Source organism: Saimiri boliviensis, chromosome 15 (genome assembly GCF_048565385.1).
Source record: "Saimiri boliviensis isolate mSaiBol1 chromosome 15, mSaiBol1.pri, whole genome shotgun sequence".
Taxonomy (NCBI): domain Eukaryota; kingdom Metazoa; phylum Chordata; class Mammalia; order Primates; family Cebidae; genus Saimiri; species Saimiri boliviensis.
Genome location: NC_133463.1, coordinates 58,757,836 through 58,770,580, shown reverse-complemented (window position 1 = coordinate 58,770,580; position 12,745 = coordinate 58,757,836). Strand labels below are relative to the sequence as shown.

General features: G+C 36.9%; 1 long non-coding RNA gene and 1 pseudogene across 1 annotated transcript in view; both read left to right on the top strand.

Moving 5' to 3' along the window:
- LOC141581480 (uncharacterized) overlaps nucleotides 1-12,745 on the top strand; it is a 239,668-nt gene that overhangs the window by 178,988 nt on the left and 47,935 nt on the right. The window lies entirely within an intron of this gene.
- LOC101037855 (adenosine 5'-monophosphoramidase HINT1 pseudogene) lies at nucleotides 887-3,107 on the top strand (annotated as a pseudogene).

Genomic DNA, 12,745 nt, shown 5'->3' with positions numbered 1-12,745 from the left:
TTGTCAAGGGAAAAGAATAAAGGTGAGAAAAGATGATGCATTCAGTTTTCAAGATACTGGATTTTTGGAGATAAAAATGATATTTAGACAGAAATACTTAAATATGACTTCAAAATATTGTAGATATGGTTAAGTCCTCTTATTGGAGATGATTTGTGAAAACTTTAGAAAATATATATAACCTTTATTTGTAGATTCTGATGTTCTTTGCACTAGATAAGAAATTGAGAGTAGAAAGAAGAATGACAAGGTTTACACTCTCCTGAGGAAGGACCCTCAAGAGAGAACCCTTTAAACACAATTAGCTATAGAAAGAAACTTGGAAAAAAATTATGGTACAATGAAGAAATTAATGTTTAAGGCTCAGTGGAAGAAAAAGAAAAGAGGAGGTCTCAGAGAGTTAATTCATGAAGTGAGCATCAAAGTATGGCAATAACTAATTAATGTTAAGACAAATGTACCAAAATGAAGCTAAATTTGGAGAAAAAAAGTGATGTCAAAAAGAATATGGCAGCTGGGCATGGTGGCTCACACCTGTAATCCCAGCACTTTGGGAGGCCGAGGCGGGCAGATTGCCTGATGTCAGGAGTTCAAGACCAACCTGTTAACAGAGTGAAACCCTGTCCCTACTAAAACTACAACAATTAGCTGGGCATGGTGCCTGTAGTCCCAGCTACTCGGGAGGCTGAGGCAGGAGAATCGCTTCAACCCGGGAGGTGGAGGTTGCAGTGAGCTGAGATCGGGTAACTGCACTCCAGCCTGCGCACAGAGCAAGACTCTGTCTCAAAAAAAAAAAAAAAAAAAAAAAAAAAAGAAGAAGAAGAAGAAGCCGGTTCCTCCCTCCTTCGGAGCTCTCCCCTGGCCGCCACGCAGGAGAGAGGCCAAGATGGCAGATGAGATCTCCAAGGCTTAGGTCGTTGAGCCCGGTGGCGACACGATCTTCAGGAAGATCATCCACAAGGAAATCCCAGCCAAAATCATTTTTCAGGAAGACCGGTGCCTTGCTTTCCACGACATTTCCCCTCAAGTGCCAACACGTTTTCTGGTGATACCAAAGAAACATATATCCCAGATTTCTGCAGCAGAAGATCATGATGAAAGTCTTCTTGGACACTTAATAATTGTTGACAAGAAATTATTTGGGCTGATCTGGGCCTGAATAAGGGTTATCGAATAGTGATGAATAAAGGCTCAGATGGTGGATAGTCTGTCTTTCACGTTCATCTCCATGTTCTTGGTGGTAGGCAGATGCATTGGCTTCCTGGTTAAGCATGTTGGGGGATTATTTTCCCTTCTCTAGGCAATGATTAAGTTAGGCAAGTTCCAGTATGTTAAGTAGCACACTTAGTTTTGCCTGTGTATGCAGAGATTCAATAAATAATTTTAAAACTGGGTACATAATAAAAAACATTGTTGCATGGTTAAAAAAATATATATATATATATATATATAGCAATCAATTTTACCTGGGAGGAGTAGGGGAGACTCTGGTAACACATCTCACAGAAGAGGGTAATTAAAATTGTTTTCAGAGGACTCTTCTATTTTGTTCATTGCTATATCCCTAGTCGTGAATATCACATAATTATATGAACTGAATCTTTTTTTATGTGTTGACCTGGAAATATGACCATGATTTTAAATGAATAAGCAACAGAGTATACCAGAAGCTATTGGCAGATCTTTTAAAAATAAATTAGGGGCTTTGGTGGCCATTTGCTATGTTACAATTTTTTTGTTCATTTGTGAAGATATGAGCTTGCTAGACTATCATTGAAAATGTATGATATAGAAAGACATGGGACACTCTATTTCCACATGGTAATTCATATGTAATGTAACAAGGGTAATAAAACCAAACTGGGACATTCTCTGGCCTTTACCTCTATTGTGAATGAAGTCATGAGTCATTCTTATACGCAATGCTGCTTTCTAGTAATCCCTACCAGAGACTGGAGGGAAATCTCCCATGAGAAAGTTTGTGATTGGCTAACATCACCATCAATTATCTGGGGAAAAAGGGGGATACAGTCATATAAAGAGAGAGAAACAAGTTGGACCCTCTGTTTTATTATCAAAAACCTTTTTCTTCTTTATCTCCTGGAGTTGAGGGCTGGGGACAAGGGATGGTCTTCAAATCACTGATTGTTATTGTGAGATGCTGATGTAAAAACATTTAGGAAGGACAAAAGTCCAAGAAAAAAACACTTCTTGCAGAAAAGGGCTATAGTGGAAGGATTTTCTCTATGAGACATCACGTTTATGTAAAGCAATAACAACTGGGACAGTGCAACATTGGCAGAGAAACAAGAAAATTGACAAAAAATAGAAGAGAGTTTAGAAACAGACCAACATCTATGGAATTTTGATATATGCAGAGGTAACATTGCAAACCCTGAGAAAATGAAGGCCTACTTAATAAATAATACTGGAAAAAACTTATCTATGTAGAAAAAGATTACTTTGAAGAAACGTTTTATCATTTTAAACATAATATATGAATTAATTATTCTATAAAAAAGATGTGACATATAAAAGTAAAATTTTATTTGGCTACTACCATCAGTGCTAACACTGATGCCCTTTTTATTTGAACAATATAACAACTAATACTTATTTAGTTTGAAATAAAAATGTTGCTGAGATACCATGAGACTAAAGGTACCGCATTTCAGAGGAGGTGCTGGACCCTATGCAAAGTGTATAAATAAGATATGGAGAAACCTAATGCCAAGTTAAGTGACTCTTATCCCTTCACTCACATCAATGGTATAAAAATATTAAGAGTTAGAAATTAGAATGAGAAGGCTTCTTTAGAGAAATCTACATACTGAGTCTGAAGAAAGAGTGCTGAAGGATCTTGTTTGAAATGGAAAAAAGGGGTTTTGTGAAGCTCAGCATGTGTCCCATGTAATGCAGAAATCACAGTGGACAGGGTTATGAGTCACACTAGGAAAATCTAATGGACAGGGCTGCCTGGCTGCTTTGTCAATGTGTAAAAGAGAAGTGATGACTTCCAGATTCATCCATGTCCCTGCAAAGGACATGAACTCATTCTTTTTATGACTACATAGTATTCCATGGTGTATATGTGCCACATTTTCTTTATCCAGTCTACCTTTGATGAGCATTTGGGTTGGTTCCAAGTCTTTGCTATTGTAAACAGTACTGCAATGAACATACATGTGCATGTGTCTTTATAATAGATCAATTTATAATCCTTTGGGTTTATATCCAGTAATGGGATTGCTGGGTCAAATGATATTTCTATTTCTAGATTCTTAAGGAATTGCCACACTGTCTTCCACAATGGTTGAACTAATTTGCACTCTCACCAACAATATAAGTGTTCCTACTTCACCACATCCTCTCCAGCATCTGTTGTCTCCAGATATTTTGATTGCCATTCTAACTGGTGTGAGATAGTATCTCAACGTGTTTTTGATTTGCGTTTCTCTAATGACTAGTGATGATGAGCATTTTTTCATATGTTTGTTGGCCTCACAAATGTCTTCTTTTGAAAGTGTCTGTTCATATCTTTTGCCCACTTTTTGATGGGGTTGTTTGTTTTTTTCTTCTATATTTGTTTAAGTTCTTTCATTCTCAGCAAACTGACACAAGAATAGAAAAACAAACACAGAATATTCTCACTCATAAGTGGATGTTGAACAATGAGAACACATGGACACATATGATTTTATTTTTCAAACACCAAGGAATCATATTTATAAGGAAAAGGCATCAGTGATCTCCTTTGGGAAGCATTTTTCAAGGCAAAATATCGTGGTGTTGGCCTTCACCATTTTTAGGTTGACAAGTGATGATTAACTACATAAAAGCATAGTTCCATGTAATGCAACTTGAAAATGTAGCAGGGCTTAAAGGCCAGTGAAAGTAATATATCAAGACTTCTAAGTTTTAGCAAACAATATTCTTATGTTCATAAGCAATATTTTCCATGCATGTAAGAGAAATAAAGAAGAATGAACTGACAGTTTTTAAAAGTATTGCTTTATATTTAACCTTTTAAAATAACTGCTAACTGCCAAGAATTATGCTGGGTGCTCAGATTGCAAGGTTGGGTGAAATAGGAAGTAGTTTCTGCCCTCAAAGAAACAAGATAGACAATCACATAGTCATATATTTATCTAGTTCTATCACTTTTTGAAATAAAATGCAGGCAGTTGTGAGGGCAAATCTTAGAGAGATCCAATGTATTCTAAGGGATCAGAGAAGACTTCATTTTAGGCATAACATTGAAATAAAATCTCAAATGTGACTAGGGATTAACTGGGAAAAAGTGGGAAATAACTAAGAGGAGGTCTATGTGGCTGTATGTCAAAAAGCAAAGGGGTGGGGAGCACTACACACTGGGGTCCGTTGGGGGGAAATGGGGGAGGGATGGGGGGTGGGGAGGTGGGAAGAGATAGCATGGGGAGAAAGGACAGATACAGGCAAGGGGACAGAAGGCAGCAAACCACACTGCCATGTGTGTACCTATGCAACAATCTTGCATGTTCTTCACATGTACCCCAAAACCTAAAATGCAATAAATAAAAAAGCAAAAAAAAAAAAAAAAAAAAAAAAGCAAAGGGGTAAAAAGGCCCAAGGTGATTTCGGAGGGCTTACATAGGGCATTTAGCTCATGTTTGTGGTTTTTATTTTTATTGTAGGAATACAAGAAAATGTCTAGCATTTTAAGCAGAAATGTGAAATAATCAGATTTACATTTTAAATGATTACCCCAGCTGAGGTATGGACCCTACCCACTACAAAGCATTGAATGGAAGAGGCCAAATGCAGGCCTAGTGAAATCATTGAAAAAAAAAAAAAAAATGAATTTCTTTGTGAATAAAATAAAATTAATCCCAAACATTATATTTTATTCAGACACTCCTCCTGTCTCCCTAGGTATAAAAACAAAGCTGCATATAGTGTACACAAAAACAATATAATCTAAGGAACTAGAGGAAAACAATATTTAAAGAATGATAATAAGACCTCACAGCAGACTTCCTGTCAGCAACGTAGATGCGTGAAGAAAATAGAAACCTTCTGAAACTACTGAATCAAAATACTGATCAATGTTGAATTCTATGGCAAGTATGATTCAAAAGCGAATGTAAACTAGAGATGGTTTCTCACATACTGTGAGAGCTTTTACTACTTGCTTACACTTACTGAAAGAACTAAAGAATATGTATTTCGGCAAGAAGGAATTAAGCTAGAAGTAAGGGGCTGACTGTAAGAAGCAATGATAAGTAAAGGAACTGATAAAGATATTAACAGATCTGAACAACATAAAAATAGTATTATGGATGATAAAAAATTCAGCCCAATTAAACTGAAAGGAGTTTACTTGAGCAATGGACAGGCAGCTCCCAGAATCACAGCAGATTCACGGAAACCCCAGGTGTGCCTCGTGGTCAGAACAAATTTATAGACAAAAAAGGTAAAGTGATGTAGAGGAATCAGAAATGAGGTAGGGAAACAGTGAGATTGGTTACTGCTCAGTGTTTGCCTTATTTCAACACGGTTTGAACACTCAGCAGTCGACAGTGGTTGAAATATAGCTGCTGAGATTGACCAACACTCAGCTATTGTTACAGCTGCATACTACTAAGTTAGGTTTTCAATTTTGCTTGACTATTAAGCTAGGTTACAGTTCATCCACAAGGACTCAAATATAGAAGTACAGAGCCCAAAGTAAAGTACAACTAAAGAAAATAGTAATATTTTTAAGACAGAGAGGGGTGGTCATATTTGTAGAATTTAAGATCCTTTTTATAAAGAAGGAAAGCAGAATTATAGACAAAATTAAGATATGTTAATAGTTTTTATGGTTTGAATTACTCCCCTCCAAAATTCAGGTGTTGTCAATGTGACAGTATTAAGACGCGAGGCCTTTAAGAGATGATTAGGCTGGGAGAATTCCTCCTCCATTAATGGGTTAAGGCCCTTTTAAAAGAAGCTTCAGGCAGCAGCCTTTGGCTAGCTTGCCTTTCTTTCTTCTGCCATCTGAGAAAACCGCAGCAAAAGGCCCTCACCAGACAGAACCTGCTGGCACCTTAATCCTTGGACTTCCCAGCCTCCAGAACTGTAAGAAATAAATTTCTGTTCTTTATAAATTACTTATTTTCAGAAATTCTATTATAGCAACATGAAATGGACTAAAATAATAGAAATAACATGGGTAATATCCCAAATGAATTTAAGGCAAAGAGAAGGAAAAAACAAAACTTGACAAATCCAATTAGAAAGTAGAAAGGGAAAAAAAAAAAAAAAAAAGAAGTGGAAAAGTGTAAGTAGAAAACATAATACAAGACCAAAAAGTAATCAGGAATCACAATGAATATAAATAGAAGATTATATGCAGATGATTTAAAAAGCTCTCACAATTTCTCTAACACTTCACCCTCAACCCACATGATGGCTTTATCGTTGGAATGGCTGGTTTGAGCAGAAGGCCAGGCTCAACTTTGTGGAGTTGGCATTTCATTTTTCACAGAGTGAATTTAGAAAGCCTTGGATATGCTTCTGGTTAAAAGGCTTCCATATTTCAGTGGCAAAAAGTGAAATGTATGTTTTTTGCTTATAGTTCAGATTTAATGGGAGTATGTCATTTTTAAATAATTTTCTGTAAACTAAATCACACCCTAAAATATAAGGGCATAATTTCACAATTTCTTCTCAGTGAAATCTCTTTGCAGAACAGATACAATTGACCTAATGTTTCAGAAAGTCTCTAAATATATCAGCATGAGTCAGCATGGAAGATTTTCAAATCCCCTGAGGAGGAAAGAAGTGGCTCTTATATCATATAGATAAACATGGAAAGAGATCATTAGTGGTTTCATGGTACCTTTGTTCACTTGACTTCCTATTTATCTGCAATCTAATCACTCAGAAAGTTCATAAAGCTTCAAAGTACTTGCTCATTTATGTTGCCCTATTCTCTATAAGAGGTACTAAATTATGTTCTCATTCACATGATATGACAGTGTCCTCTGGGTCAAATAAAATCAATCTTGTTACTCAGGCCCTAGATATTTTCACCAGAGTTTGGTACATGATCTGAAAGTATCTTTATAATGTCTGAAGGTAGTATAGGTCAGGTGTCTCTTATACTCCAGTTAGAAAGTAGGATAGGTCAGGTGTCTCTTATACTTCATAGATGGTAACCACCTGGCCAATCACATTATTTCTTCTCATTAGGGTAAAGATTTCTTCTCACGTTGAATTGTAATGATCTCCACCTGTCAAGGGCAGAACCAGGTGGAGATAATTGAATCATAGGGCAGGTTTCCCTCATGCCATTCTCATGATAGTGAGTGAGTTCTCATGAGATCTCAAGGTTTTATAAGGGGTGTTCCCCTTCACTCGGCTCTCATTCTCTCTTTGGCTGCCCTGTGAACAGTTACCTTCTGCCATGATTTTGTTTCCTGAGTCCTCCCAAGCCAAGCAAAACTGAGTCACCTAAACCTCTTTTCTTTATAAATTGCCCAGTCTTGGGTGGTTCTTTATAGACACATGAGAACGGACTACTACACAGGTGTTGGAGTGGGCATCTCTAGGTCACTAAGATCAGAACAAGGCTTGCAGCAAGATGGTCTTAACTTGGAACAAAAACCCTCATCTCTTTCCTCTGCCTCCAGCCAGAGGGAGAGACCTCATAATGGGATTGTTTCAGGGATAAGGTGCCTTTGAGAGTAAAGAGCCAGTGCAGACTATGCCCAAAATATTCTTTCAGATGTGGTTTTCTCTAAGTTTTAGAGAAGATTTCAATATTTTCTACATTATTTTGCCTCCTTTCATAGCACTGATGCAGTTACTAAATGTATTTTTTTCCCAAGTTGTTAGAAATGAGTCATAAAATAAATGACTTGTGTTTGACTTTCAAGTATTTCTAGCACCAAGCATTAGCAGTAAATGAAATCTTTCTAATATTTTCTATGGGTGGAAATGTGTCAGATTCTTACGGGTTTTAACTAGAGTCAATTTAAATTTAGTGTATTTCATCACATATAAAGCAAGTTTACTCAGAAACTATCAAGCATGTGTCAAGGTGTTATCTGAAAGTCAGAAAATTCACTTTGTGCTTCACAAATAAGTACAGGTGATTCATTTCCCTCCTATATCTCTTTAAAACAAATGCATTTTGTTGAACACCTTGGATATTCAGCCCAGAATTGAGAGAACACAGAATGTTTTAATTGAAAAACAAAAACAACAAAAACACCACCACCTAAGAAATCAGCTAGTGTAATCCATTAGTTTTACAAAGGTGGAAAGCAAGGCACAGAGGTAGGTTTCTCTCTTAGAGCCACACAAAAAGCTAGTAGCCTAAATACTGGTCTCATGACACCCGTTCTTGTGGTCTTTGAACCACAAAATTATTCTGCTGTCAGTAGCATTAAATGCTTCCTCTCCACCCATGCTGAGGATGTACATTCCCCATAAAAGAGGGAATTGATGTGATCTTTTTCCTGCTTCAGAAACATTTTCCAGGTTTGTTCACCTACTTACCTCTTCATGTCAAATTCCTTTCTATGGATTTCTGGGAATTTATCCAGTTGTCTGACCAAGGGGTACAGTCTATTTCCCAATCTCTGTGGAAGGAGGCTTATTGGATGGGCTGCCCTGGCTTTGCATTAGGTCTCTCCCTACAGGCTTCCTCTCCCTTGGGCTCTCCCATTCTAGCCTTACTTATCTCAGCTTTGAAACAGGTGATGCTGCAGCCCTGTGCCAGATCCTGCTCACTCTCAGGACCTTGAATTTTGAGCCTGTTCCTAGATTCAGTTCAGCCTAATATCCTGGGATAATCAGGGAAGTCTAGTTATAACTATGTCCATATCAATACTTGATAAGCCATCTGAAGCCTGTGTTCTTTCCTCAGTAGAACAGTACTACTTAAATTATCTGTAAAATATTTACAAAATGAAGAATTTCAAAAAGAAACAAAACCATCCATACTTTTCTGTTTTGAGGCAGGGTCTTGCTTTGTCACCCAGGCTGTAGTGCAGTGACTTAATCACAGCTCACTGCAGCCTCAACGTCCCAGGCTCAAGTGATTCTCCCATCGCAGCCTCCAGAGTAGTTAGAACCATAAGTGCACGCCACTAAACACAAATGACCTTTTTTTTTTAAAATTTTTTTAGAGATGGGGTCTTGCCATTTTGCAGACTGGTCTTGAAATTCTGGACTTAAACCATTAGCCCACCTTTGCCTCCCAAAGTGCAGGGATTACAGGCATGAGTCACGATGCCCAGTCCATCCACAATTTGCATCACCTAATAATAAACATTTTTCGTTTATTCATTTAGTTATTTATTTTTCATTTATTCATTGAGTCAATGTGTGCTTTACTGAGCACTTACTGTATATCAAGACCTAGCCTGGGTTTTCAAGATAAGGCAGGAAAAAGTAAAGAAAAGGCCCTCAATTGTGAATTTTACAGTACAAAGACCTAGACTGTAAATGGGAGATTATAATACAGGGTACTACTGGAAGAGAAGGGAAGAGACTATGCTGCAAGATCAGGGCATCAAACTTGGGTAATCAAGGAAGGCTACCCCAATGAAATAATATCTTAGCTGAGGCCCGAAGGAGGAAAAAGATTTAATCAGATAAGAGTGAAGTAGATAAGTGTTTCAGGTAGAGGGTACAGCTTTGGCAAGGCTCTAAGGTGTAAGAACATAGTCTGTGTGAAGAAAGAAAAGATGTTCAGTATGTCTGAATTACAGAATGGAGGGCAGTTAGTGGAAAAGGGTTGAGTGAGTATCATGGAGTGAGATCTTGCAGAGCCTTATAAACCACAGAGGAGAGTTGGGGCTTAGTTCCCAGAGTGATGGTGTGCTCTTAAAAGGTGTTAAGCACTGGCGTGACATGATCCAATTTGCTTCAGAAGAATCAGTTTGGCTACAATGTGATGGATGGATGGGATGGAGACAAATCCAGAAGTAGAAATACCACTTTAAAGATGTTTGAATAATTCAGGCAAGAGATAATTTTAGTCTAGAAAAGAGTCAAGTCTGCAATGATGGAGAGAAAAAAAAGACATATTCAAGAAATTTTTAGAAGGTAAAATAAATTTAATTCTGCATTTCTTTCTGGAGTCTTCTTGTTTCTCTTTATCAATAATTCTCTCCTCCATGCCACACTGCCTTTCATGTGGCTGAAAACAGCTCTCAGCTTAATGTCATCTTCTCAGAGAGGACTTTCCTGACCAACTATTTAAAATGGCTCCCATCCTGACTCTCTGAGTACCTATTTTATTCCTTCATAGAAGAATCAAAACATGTAACAATTTTATTTGCAATGATATAATTAGTGTCTGCTTTCCCCACTAGACAATAAGTTTCATGAATTCAGGTACCATGTTTATTTTTATTTTTTATTTTTCCATATGGAATGGGAAAGGGTCTGTTTAGTTTCTGGCATAGAGCAAGTGCTGAATAAATTTGCTGAACATGAACGTGGGAGGCAGATTGAAGATTCAAGGATACCCAGATGTCTGGCTTGAATACCGTTACCTGAGATAGAGAACTCTACAGAAGGAACAGGTTTGAAGAGTTATAAGATATGCTCAGTTTTAGACATGTGAATTTTGAGTACTGTGAGATTTCATAGCAGAAATGTCTACCAGGAAACGGAAAACACGGATCTGGGGTTTATTAAAGAGATCTAAACTGGAGATATAGATCTCCAGAAATAGATATATTTCAGAACTTTTCTCAATATTTATATGTTGTTTTTTCTAGCAGAGAATCATATGTAACTTGATTTTTCCAACTTAAATGTATATCTTGAGGCTTCCCATGTTTTAAAATATTATTTTACATTATTTTCACGATTGAAAAATGTTCCACTGGGCAACTATCACATAGTTACTTAATTGTCTTTCATTGAATATTTAGATCGCTAACAGTTTTTGTCATTGAGGGTAATCTGTAATGGACAATCTTCAGCTAAGACATGGTTCTCATTCCTGAGTAATTCTTTTTTTTTGGTATTATGTGTTAGATTTTTTTTAAAATTGTACTTTAGGTTCTGGAGTACATGCGCAGATCATGCAGGGTTGTTACATAGGTACTTACATGGCAAGGTGGTTTACTGCCTCCATCCCCCCATCACCTATATCTAGCATTTCTCCCCATGTTATCCCTCCCCAACCTCCCCACCCCCCACTGTCCCTCCTCTACCCCCCCCAACAGACCCCAGTGTGTGATGCTCCCCCCCCCCGTGTCCATGTGTTCTCATTGTTGAACACCCATCTAAGAGTGAGAACATGCAGTATTTGATTTTTTGGTCTTGTGTCAGTTTGCTGAGAATGATGGTTTCCAGATTCATCCATGTCCCTACAAAGGACACAAACTCACCCTTTTTTATGGCTGCATAGTAGTATTCCATAGTGTATATGTGCCACATTTTCTTTGTCTAGTCTATCACTGATGGGCATTTGGGTTGGTTCCAGGTCTTTGCTATTGTAAACAGTGTCACAATGAATATACATGTGCATGTGTCTTTATAATAAAACAATTTATAATCCTTTGGGTATATACCCAGTAATGGGATTGCTGGGTCAAAAGGAATTTCTATTTCTAGGTCCTTGAGGAATCACCACATTGTCTTCCACAATGGTTGAACTAATGTACACTCCCACTAACAGTGTAACAGTGTTCCTATTTCTCCACATCCTCTCCAGCATCTGTTGTCTCCAGATTTTTTGATGATTGCCATTCTAACTGGCGTGAGATGGTATCTCAATGTGGTTTTGATTTGCATTTCTCTAATGACCAGTGATGATGAGCATTTTTTCATGTTTGTTTCTCATGTACATCTTCTTTTGAAAAACATCTGTTCATAGCCTTCACCCACTTTTGAATGGGGTTCTTTGTTTCTTGTAACTCTGTTTTAGTTCTTGTAGAATCTGGATATTAACCCTTTGTCAGATGGGTAGATTGCAAAATTTTTTCCCATTCTGTTGGTTGCTGGTTCACTCTAATGATTGTTTCTTTTGCTGTACAGAATATTTCTAGAATTGGGATGGCTAAATAAATGAACATATAAAATTTTATGGCTTTGGTACTGTAGCAGGATAATAGTTTTGAAGTATAGATTAATCCTTTCACTTAGAATCCACTGATTTGCCCTCCTTCTTTACACTTCTTTCAAGCAACTTGGCTATGGCACCCAAAGAAATAATGTGTTTTCATCTGAAAGCAAAGAAAACAATGGAATGCTAGCTTTTTTCTTAAAAGCCTGAAATCTTAGGGAGACAAATAATTCTTGGGAAAGGGGAAGGAGAAGAGATGGAAGGAAATTTCACCATTTCATTAAAATTGCAAGTTGGTATAGGAATAAGTTGAATAAAAGAATATATATCTTGAACCCTACTCTTGTTGACTGATAATGATACTCTCATTAGTGCCTATTGCCAAATTATGAGAATATTTTTAGTCAATAAATTTAGAAGACTTTGAACCCAAAGGCCTAGGTTATATTTTAAAATTAGTATGTATTTTTAACAATTAAAATCAAAATTTAAACATCTAATAATATTATTTTCATTCATTTTAAAATAAAATCACAAGTCTATTAACAATCAGATTCTCTTCAGTATTTAACAGATTCTCTAATGTGATATATTCTCAGACATTTCAAATACTTTAATAACAAAAAATCAGAATAATTATTTCAGTTTTTCTCAGAAACTGAAAAATATGAATAACATGGATTTGGTATG